The sequence below is a fragment of the Crocodylus siamensis genome, chromosome 8, assembly GCF_052110815.1.
Source record: "Crocodylus siamensis isolate JL-2025a chromosome 8, ASM5211081v1, whole genome shotgun sequence".
Classification (NCBI taxonomy): Eukaryota; Metazoa; Chordata; order Crocodylia; family Crocodylidae; genus Crocodylus; species Crocodylus siamensis.
In genome coordinates this window covers 42,174,103-42,183,774 of record NC_143402.1, presented here as the reverse complement: position 1 = coordinate 42,183,774, position 9,672 = coordinate 42,174,103, and positions in this window count along the sequence as shown.

Here is a 9,672-nt window from a genome sequence, read left to right as displayed (position 1 = left end):
ACTGCCCACTAACTCCCTGTTGTTTAAAGCACTGTCCTGTGCCATCCCCCTCCCCCTCTTCATCTCACAGACCAGCCTAATCACAGCTATCAGTTTAGGTGACAGGTGACTTAAAGGGTCCCCTGGGCTTCATATACTGGGTGTGGAGGTTGAGCTCCACAGTCTATCCTCCTCCTTGGAAGTGGCAGGTGACATGCCCAGGACCCTGCCACTATCTTTTCCACTGGAGCCCCCCACAAGTTGCAGTGGTGGTTGGCGATGTCTCAACAGGCAAGGGTGCCCTGGAGGCCTCTGTCCTTGTGCATTCATGGCCATCCAGTGCCTCCATTAGTGGCTGAAAGTATCTGTAATGGGTCATATCATGCAGTGGGGTGCCCTGCCACAGTGCTCTGGTGACATTCCTATGGAAAGTAGGCCACAGCATCTTTGCCTTGACACATCACTGAACCGCCATCCTGTTGTACTCCTGCTTGCCCATCCTCATGACAACATCAAGGGAGATGTGTCAGCTGGCCCACGGGCTGCAGATGAACTGGCGCATGACCTCAGGGTCCCCAAGCACCCGCATCAGGCTCTTTGTTTTGATGAAGGTCCAACTGGACCTAGACATACGTGCCCTGGTCTGCTCCGTTTGCCCCCTAACATCAGATATCTCAGATCAATGAGGGGTAGTCATGGGAGCTGTGCAGTCAGTTTGTAAGTCTTGAGGTGACAGGGCCAAGGGAAGTTTACCCCCTGTGGCAGGCCAGTAGGGGGTGCTCCTGTGCTGAGCCACCCACCTCACTGCACCCGACCACCTTCCAGGTTCTGAGTGCCTCCCTGGGGGTACCTCACATCTGGCTGACCCCCTTCCTGGAGCACACCTGCTAGCTTGGGGGCAATGTTGCCACCACCCAGTCTGGACTGTCTGGGACCTGCGCCCTCTGAGAAACAAAAGCCTATTACTCCTTGAGGGTACTTGACCCACCGTAAGAACTTGGGGTGCTTCCCTCGGACTGAAGCACAAATAGTGCTCTCCCTTAGTCAGCTGAACCAAGGGGATCCCAAGGCATAATCTAGACCCTCTCCCAATATGTCTCCCATGCTAGATACAAAGGAGAACTTTATTGATTACAAGGGGTAGGGTTGGAATAGAGTGCAGGGTAGAGCAATATCAGAGAAATCCCTTAGAGCAAAGTGGCATAGTAGCCTTTGATTATGTATCTGTGTTACTGCAAGCTACATATCTAGTTAGATCTCACGTAGTTTACTCACGAGTATCATCCAGAGGCAGGTGGAGATTCTCTCTGGAAGGCAGGCAGCTCCTTAATAATGAGTTTTGAGAGAGAGAGTGAGTTTCAGATGGTCCAGCTTCTCTCTATGAGTTTTCATCATGGCTACCACATGTGCTCCTGGGCGGTCCTTAACTTATATAGACCTTATTACCTCATTTATCTGATCCAGTCAAGGCCAGCAACTGTTGGCTGCCAGCCAACCAATTTGAAATGCATCACTGGCTGCTGGGTAGACTGGCAGGGTTTTTAGCCCCTTCCAAGTCATACTGGCATTCCTTAGAACAATAGGGAGCTTAAGCCCCCCACCCAGGTATGTGATGCCAATCATGAGGGCAGCAGGAGCAGGTTTCCCCCATTCCTCAGGAATGTATCCAGTTCAGGTTACAACTCAGGGTTACAGGTGTCTACCCTCTGCAGTGACCATGGTAACCAATTGTCAGATAGCAGAGTTTTAGGGAGAGACAGAGATGGCATTCTTCTGCACACCCTGCCCACCCTGTTGTTGCTAGGCAAAGTTTGGACATCGGACATGCTGGCACCAAGGAGGGTCAAGGCTGGAAGTGGGTCTCTGCTCCAGTGGCAGCTTTGTATCTTATGGGCATACTTGTTCTGGATGCCTTTTAGACCTGCTAGGTATTTTAGCTCTGTGTATGTCATGGCATAGTAGTAGGCAACCCAGTGAGCTATGTACTAAGAGTTAGGCACCCACAGGCTCCCTGTTGAGGCATGGCACAACAGCAGGCTAACCAGTGACCCATATGTCAAGACACCACTTGCAGGCTTAGAGAACTCCACTCATTGGGTTTATGTAAAACAGGGGTGTCCAACCTTTTTGTATGTGGGGCCAGATCATGAACTTTTTATCACCCAGTGGGCCGGCGAGCCGTATTCAAACACCCTCTGTTCTGGGCCAGAGAGACCCTGCCTGTGTAGCCCTACTGCACCTGCCTGTTACTGCAAGGTTCATGGTAGCTGCTGGTGGGCAGGGGCAGGAGGGACCCATTCTGCATCCACCCAGCTACTGCCCCAGAGACTGAAGGGGAGAAATAAATAGCTCCACATCCCCATCCCCCGAGCTGCAGAGCCCCATGAGCCAGCGCTGCCTGAGGGGGGCTGGAGCAAGGCAGCCGCTGCACCACAGCCCCTCACCCACCTGCCCACATGGCCCCACTCACCATGGTGCCCAGCCACCCGCGCATGCAGCCCCAGTGACCTCAGCGCTGTGAGCCTGGAGCACAGGGTCCGGTAGATACTGGCTCCCGCCACCTCACCCCACAGAAGTCATGCCAGGACCCCACCTGCTGAGGCCCCCCTGTGCTGGCTTCCCACGTGCGGCTGGGGAAGGGAGGAGGCTGGCCAGGTCAGCACCAGCCAGCAGAAGCGGTGGCAGAGCCATGTGCTGCTCAGGACTGACCGGCGCAGGCAGGGGGAAAATGCAGCTGAGCCCCTGCTGCTCCAGCCGGGCTCGACCCGTCCCGAGCGGCACACGGCTCCATCGCCACTTCTGCTGGCCGGTGCAGACCTGGCCAGGCTCCTCCTGTCCCCAGCAGCTTGTGGGAAGCTGGCTTCAGCCACATGCTGCTCCGGATGGGACGGACCCAGCCAGGTCACCACTGGCCAGGAAAAGCAGCATGCAGCTGAAGTCGGCTCCTCACGTGCTGCTGGGAACGGGAGGAAGGACAAGGGGTAGGAACAAAAGTAAACAGTGTTTACTTTCGTTTCTCGTTGCAGCACTGCAGGCCTCAGAAAATGCCTCCGCGGGCCACATGTTGGACAAGCCTGGTATAAAACCATCGAGTGAATTAATGGCATTAGGGGGCCTATTACACCACAGCCAGCCAAAAAGGGATGGTTTAGAAGTACAGAGTAGAGGGGAGTAGGGCACCTCACAGCTGTTGCCGGGCAAAGTCTGGGGATTTTTGCTGGGCATGCAAAAGCTATGCCCTGTGACTTTTGCCAAGTTTTGTTGCCAATCAGTGGTATTCAGCAGGGCTCCCCGCTGGCCTGCCAAGGGTGTCCTAAAACATTCATTTCACACAAATACCTGCAAATTGTGACACTTGGTGGACAAGGGGGCTCACTACACAAAAACTGTAGCAACACCCAATGGACAAAGGGAGTCACCACATGTCATTCAGTGAATTACCATGCACATGTGACAAATTAATGATTGCGCCATTCTAAGTTGTGTCATTGCAAGCTAAACTACATCAGGATGGGGATTAGTTTACGATGAGGCAAACTCATTTAAATCACCAAAAACTTATGTACATGTAAAGTGTGATGCCATTAAGTCATGCAAAAGGGCAATTTTCATCACATGTACAAGTGCCCACAGGTACTAACTTAATGCACCATAATTGGCACTACTGCACATCAGCACAGATTAATCTATTCCACATAAGCACATTAGCATGGATTTTGCCTGCCATGCTAATGCACAGCAGAATTAGTCATTTGCGTATTAAGCATCTCATGTAGACATGCCCATTATGTATTTAAACTATACCATCCCAAAAGCTCCCTACTCCCCTGCCCCCTGCTGCATTTGCTACCAATCTGAGCTTTTTAACTAAACAGACATTTGTTTTAATAGAAGGTTATTACTTGAGTGTTTACTTCTTCCTCACCAAAAAAGGATAAAAATGAAAATGATGTTTTTTATTTACTTACAACATAGGCAGCATGGGAGCTAATGTTCTGTGTGAGCTTGTCTTGGGAACATCTGTCTCCACTGCTGTAAACTCCCTATAAACACAATGAATAAAAATGACAGAGATACAGGAACAAAATCAGGGAGCTATTACTGGGCAATTTCCCTATACTGGCAAGTATCATTTGGATGTATTTTAACCATTCTAGATTCTTGGGATGCCATTACACTGGGGCACTGTATTTAACTTGATGAAGCACAGGTCAAGAAATGCTGCTTCTGCTTAGAAATCATTAGGAATGGTTTGATTCTGACACAATGTTGCTGTAATTTTTCTCATTAAGATTATACAAATACAACCTGACATCCCTCAGCACCTGGACAATATTTCAATATTTATAACAATGACTTGTTGGGCCTAATTTTGTTCCTCGTTTTCCTGAGTCTACTACACCTTTAGCTGCCTTGCAGAGCTGAACGTGAGTATAGCAGAGGTTCTGGCCAATTCTACTACACTGCTGCATAAGCACTGAAGCCTCCTCTTTTCTCCTGTGTAGCTGACCACTCCAGATGTGGCATAGTCTTGGCTGCTTGAAATTGTAGGTCAACAATGGAGGAGTTTAGTCTTCATGGCTGTGTCATGGCCTACAGAAAAGACCAGGCGCTGGCTCTACTTTCTGAACCTGATTCTACACAGCTTTAAGTGCATCTACATGAAAGGCTTTGCTCAAAATTAAAGAAAATTACTATGCAGTAAGCACATGGTCTATATGTGCAGATGCTTACTGGGGGCATTTACACAAGATGCTACATCGCAGTAGCAACAAGCTACATCACTGTAGCTTATTATGGTGACATAGCGTTAGTGGGCATGAACTGTGACATAAACACTACTGCACAATAGCAATGAGCTACTGCACAGTAGTTTACTGGTACTGCATAGTAGCATAGGGAAAAATCCCATGCGGCATTGGGACTGCACAATAACACCAGTAACTGCGCAGTCCAACGCACATGAAGACACAGCCACTCCTCAGTAATTTGCTGTAATCATGAGTAAATTTACTACCTGTAAATAATAATAGCAGATTTACCCATGATTACTTACTGTCCCATACACCACGTGTAGATGACTGACCAGGAGCAAAGTCATCCAGGCAGCAGGGGATGGGAGATTGCACCCTGCCCCTGAGAGCTGCCAGCTGGCAGGTCAGGCTCTGTCACTGAAGCCTGAGTGGGCCAATGTCTCCCTGCCCTGGCAGCAGGGAGCTCAGAAGTACCACAGAAATATATACAGAAATATCACAAGATAAAGAGAGAAAATAGCAGAAAAACAAAACCAAAGCAGCACAGAGCGCCTGAACATGAAGGAAAGCTAAGAGATCATTATGAAGCAGGGTACTGGCTAGAAAAGAGGCTTGGCATACTGACAAAGGAACAAGTCTTCTATTGTTTGATTCCTACCATGTTCAGGGAAGAAGGACTTTGCCCATTCATTGTAAATAAACAGGACCAGGAGCAGATCCTAGAATGGGCCAAGGGAACTACAACTGCTGGCCCCAACTTTGACTGTGATGTGTAAGTGTAGTGAGCTCTGAGCTCACTGCCCAGCCAGCGTGGGCTCCTGCTGAACCTGTGCATGAGCAGTGAGCTCTGACCTCACCAGCTAATCAGGGTAGGATGTGGCCAATGACTTTGATTTCACATGGCTCTAGAGCCCAACAGGTGAATTTGTTCTTCTCTTTCCTCCTGCTCCCTTGTAAATTCAGGAGCAGGGAAAAGGAGATGTGCAGAAGTGGCGGCATTCACCCTCCTGGACTCTGGAGCTGCACAAAAGCAGCAGCTTTGGCCAGATCCTGTGCTGAGAGCTCATGTGCAGCACAGTCAAATGTGGGATTATGATTGTGCTGCCCCATACCCTGTGGATCCACCGCTAAACAGGACTGCAACAACATAATACATGTATCCATCACCAGTTTCTCCTCCACAGGCCCTGAATATTGGTTAATAGCTTGGGTCTAAAAGGAGGACTAAGGGCACCATGGCCTCATTGTGCTAGAAGCATTGGAACCACACAGCAAGGCATCATCCTGACTGAGCGATTTAGTGCTAATCCTATTCTACATAAATCTAACCCTCAGGTCTTTTAGCAGATCATCTGTCAGACCCAAGAAAGATGTTTGCTCCCTGCATGAATGCTGCCTTATTCTGAGGAATGCCTGCCAAAGCTGAAGTTGGCTTTCTTTGTTTGTTTGTTTTTGACATAGATGCATTAACGCTCCTTGCAGTACTAGAAAGCCCAGAGGTTCCTGGCAAAAGAGATGTGCTTTTTGGCTCATACTCTGGATAGATTGGCAAAGATTGACAGGTGAGTAGGGGTGAGGTTGCCTTCCTTTTTAATGTGAGACCTTATTCTTTCCGAAGGGTAGATCCAGAGTGTGGTGCAGTAATGCAGTTACACCCCCCCCCGCTTTGATTTTTGGTCCATGCAAAGTTCACAACTCTCTGGGAGTCGCAGCAGCATTTCTAGTCAGGTACCAATGAAAGAGTCATTTGATTTAATGGGTCATTTTAATCTGATCCCTTCTAGACTCTTAATTCCACAGGTGTTAATGGTCCTTGCTTCTTTTTAATGGTCTTTAATGGTTCCACTAATCAACTTCATTTTTGTTTGTTCTGATGTCTGTTAGCTACTCCTGGTAATTTACTGTACCCTTCTTTTCAAAATCCTAGATCCACCAAGGTTCTTTTCCTAGGATTTCCTGGGCAAACATAATAAGCTCATTTTGAGCTTATTTCATAAACAAATTGGAGAAATGTAATGGACTAGACAAAGCTACTACAAGGTGGATAGGCAACTAGTTCGGTAGCCACAAGCAGGGGTTTTCAGCCTTTTTTAACACGTGTACCCCTTTGGTCTCAAAGTTTCAGTTCATGTACCCCTTCATATCTTTTTCTGTTTTTAAGGGGGTGGGGGACAGATTGAGGCCCCTGTGGTGAGGGAGGGAGTGTGGCTGGGGCAGGCGCTGCATAGGCAGAGGGAGAAAACATTATTGGGGAGGGCTGAGCACATGTGTGCGCAGACCCCTGCAGGTAAGTCTGCAGGGAAAGGGGTGGGGGAGGGGAAGGGGTCATGGGGAGGGTAGATTGAGGCCCCTTGTGGTGCGGGAGGGAGCAGGGCACAGGCAGGAGCATGGCTGGGGTGAGTGGGGTCCTGGCCAAGCCAGGTGTTGGGGCAACCCTGGGTCTCCACTTGTCCCACCACCCGACAAAGCTGGAGCCCTGCTCACCCTAGCCCCTGTCCTGCTCCCTCCCTCACTATGGAGGCCTTCATCTGCCCCTCCCGGTGGTGAGGGAGGGAGTGGGATTATGGATCGAGCCCCACACAGTACAGGAGGGAATGGGGCAGGGGGAATCATTCACCCCTGCCCCTGGCCCGCTCCCCACTGCACTGTGGGGATTGTCCCATGATCCAACCTGGCCGGGGCCCTGTGAATGGGGCCCTGGCCAGGCTGAGTTGTGGGACAGTCGGAGCCTGGTGGCTCCTTCAGGGGCACGGGAAAGAGACTCCTGCTGCTGTGTACACCATGGCGGGGGGGAGGGGGAGGCACCTTTCTTGCACTGCTGCAGACAGCAGGAGACATACTGGCTTGAAGTTGCAGCAGTTTCATATTGGTTTGGATTGGATATCATGAAAAACTTCCTCACTATTAGAGCAGCATGGCCGTGGAATAGACTGCTTAGGGATGATTTGGAATCTGCATCTTCAGTTTCCCAGGTTCGGTCGCAGAATGGGGTCTGTCTGCTTTTTCCCCAAGTTCTGGGCTTGCTGGTTGCCACATGGAGCCAGTAAGGATTTTTCCCCCTCCTGTTGTTACAGGTTTGGGGTGGGAGGGCGCGGTGATTGGGGGCAGGGTTGTATTGTTTTGTGTGCCTTCCTCAGAAACATTGGGTGTTGGCTGCAACAAATGCTGGAGATTTGGGTGGGGTGTACCAGTGCTCCTACTAGGACCAAAACCTCGAGATTCCTGGTTAAGCGGTCTTGCTCCTCCACTCAGGTCAGACTGATTTCCACATTTGGAAACAGGAAGAAACTTTACCTCATGTTCAGACTGGTATGGATTCTGAGGGGTTTTGCTTTTCTCTGTAGTGGGGGCATAGCCCTCTTCCCTGAATCTTTCAAGAGCATTTTAACAACCCTCACAGCAGGAAGACACTGACAGCCCTTGTTCCCTTGCTTTACCTGTGCCAGGTTGGGATGATCTTGGTGTTTTTAGGCAATGTGCCTTGTAGTTGTGTGACAGAGTTGTTTATGCAGTTTTAGGAATAGGTTAAGGAAGGACTTGTATGGATAGGAATGATCTTGCATCAGGCAGAGAGGGTTGGAGTAGATGAGCCCCAGAGGTACCTTCTAGCCCTATGACTCTATGATTCTATAATAAACCCATTGTTCCCTGTTGTTATAATGGCGGGGCTTCAGCAGTGTCCCCATTACCTCTGTTTTTCAGATGTTTCAGATATTGTTCTTTATAGTTCTGGATGAGGGTTAGATAATCGTGATTTGGGGAATTCTTTTGCTTACTGACTGCCTGCAGACACAAGGGACTGGATTCAATGGCCCTCCCACTCCTAGGATGAAGTTACATGTTACACTTAGACCATACTAATAGATCTGTGGAAAACTGAGTTAAAATTAAAACGTGCTCTGAGCAGTCACTTTAAGGGTTAATACCATTTTTGCCTGCACAGCTCTGACTTGCCACTAGAGGGCTGGCAAGCAGGGGTATGGCTAGAAACCAGGAAACCTGGGCTCTATCCCTGTCTAATGGGGGTAGTGCATCATTCTGCAATACTGGAGGATTGCAAATTGTTCATTTTATCTCCATGTAGCAGCCTGAATTTAGCCTAACTTGAGCTAGGTTGCACAGTCCATCTAATCATTATCTGAAGTGAGCACCCAGAGAGTGCTTAGCATGAGTTAATAAACTTTAATTAACAGATGCTCTTATTTTAAGTGTCCTTAGTATTGTCTAAGCACAGCATGCAACTTCACCCTTGTATTCCTAAATTCCTATTCCTTGAGAAATTTAATGCACCACCTTTTGTAACGCACCTTCATCTTAGCACAAGTCTGAATCATAAGAAGCAGAGAGCAGCAGAAAGAGCCACCTGTATTTTCCATTAAGTTTTTTTTTAGGATGTTAAGAAGGCCAGAGCAGAATCACAGATAGACAACTACATTTCCTACAGAATGTATTAGAAGAGGTAGGCACCTATATGAGACTGGGATCCACAGTCCAAAACCACTTCTTAGACTTAGGAATGGGGACCAGAATTACTTGTTGCTAGTAAGACATGGCTGAATGAAGAGATGCTGGTGGGGCTCACATATTTCATTATAAGCTTTTGGCTAGAATATTCAACTAGGAAATCATAAACCTGATTTAAACACTCCTGTTACCCTGAAAAGGTTCAAACTCACCTCTCAAGAGAGTAGAAGAGTACCTTAACCACCAGGCTACAAACTAGGATGGGTCAGGGGTACCTTCTACCACTCATCTTGGAGCTGACCATTGTGGAGAAAGAAATGCAAGGTTGTGTGACCAGAAAGAAAGAACAAGAAAGGGTATCCTGGCTCTGTAATGCAGTGAACTGGGCATTTCCTTGGGAGGGGAGAGTTCCAGGTTCCAGCTGACGCAGCAGTTAACATGCTGTAAATTCATACTCTGGCTTACCTCACAGGGT